The following is a 1,556-nucleotide window of genomic DNA, read 5'->3' as shown; positions in this document are numbered from 1 at the left end:
TTTTAAAATTGTTTTTATGGCTTATGTTTTTATAGTTTATTTTATCGGTCATACTAGTGTGTTTGTGTTGACCCTTGGTCTGTGAGCCGCCCTGAGCCTGCCTTCAGCGGGGAGGGTAGAATATAAATAAAATAAAATAAATTACTAAATTTTTGCATCTTGCACCTGGTTTCATAGGTATGTTGACTGTTGGGAGGTGGTTTGAAGTCTTAATCTGTCTCTATCCCTCTCCTGTGTCTGCAGGGCAGCCAGGCAGTTTTTGAGAGAGGGAACACAAGCTTTTGCATTCATATGACAATCTATGCAGCCCTGTCTGCCTTAGGGTTGTCAGGTCTTTCTCAGAAAATACCTGTGGACTTTGGGGGTGGAGCCAGGAGACTGAGGGTTGAGCCAAAAGCAAGGATGTGACACCACTTTTATGATGTCATGTCCTGTGATGTCACTTCAGATCAGAGGTCAAGTGATGTCACTTCCAAGCTCCACTGCTTCTGATTGATGTCACTTCCAGGGCCGGCCCTAGACTATCTGGTGCCCTAGGCAAGGATAACTTCTGGCGCCCCCCCCCCCCAAAGCACTGATAACCAATTTTTTAAAAACAGATGAATTGTGGGACAAATGAAAAGCACAAAACTTGAAATTATTCCCTGACCTAGATAGTCCAGCTGCAAGCCTGATCTTGTCAGATCTCGGAAGCTGAGTAGGGCCAACTCTGGCAAGTATTTGGATGGGAGACCTCCTTGAAATAACAAAATTGGGAGGGAAGGGTCTATGCAGCATCTCAGTTGGGCATTTTTCTCTAAGTCTGAGCTGACCATTTGCTTTTGGAGGACAGAAGAGAGAATAAGAGAAGGTGTCCAGGCTTATTCTCCAAGGCTGTAGAAATGTTTCTGCCTGCTGTAGAAATGTTTCATTTACCAAATGGTCCATATAACTGCTATTATTCTTTAAAGGGTTAAACAGAACTTCTGCTAACAGAAATGAGCTACTATCAGAAAGCAAGTTTTAGGCACTTAAGAGAAATCATAAATGGAGCTTCTATGACTCCCAGAATGAAAGAATTTTGCACAGGAACAGCTGTAGGACTGACAGGCTGAAGTGAGGGGAAACAAGGGAAACACTGTGCCCGGGAGAAAATTGGGGAAGAGACAGAAAGCAAAGAAGGAGAGAAGGAAGAGGGAAGGGGAGGAAGGCTGGGGTGGGGAACAGTGTGCCCAAGAGAAAGCACAGGGAGGTGATGGAAAGTAGAAAGGAGAGAAGGAAAGGGGGACAAGGGGAAGGCTGGGAGGGAAACAACAGTGCCTGAAAGAAAGTGCAGGGGGATGACAGAAAGCAGGAAGGAGAGAAGGAAAGGGGGAGAAAGGGAAGGCTGGGAAGAAAACTACGTGCCTGGAAGAAAGTGCAGGGGGGCGACAGAAAGCAGGAAGGAGAGATGGAAAAAACAACATGCCCAGGGGAAAGCTCTCTCTGCCGCCACTTTTCTCCCCATGACTCTGGTGGTACCCCTCTGTGTGGCACCTCCCCCTCCCTCCCAGCCAGCCACCCACTCACCCACCAGG

Source organism: Heteronotia binoei, chromosome 21 (assembly GCF_032191835.1).
Source record: "Heteronotia binoei isolate CCM8104 ecotype False Entrance Well chromosome 21, APGP_CSIRO_Hbin_v1, whole genome shotgun sequence".
Taxonomy (NCBI): Eukaryota; Metazoa; Chordata; class Lepidosauria; order Squamata; family Gekkonidae; genus Heteronotia; species Heteronotia binoei.
Note: the sequence above shows the minus strand (reverse complement) of the source record.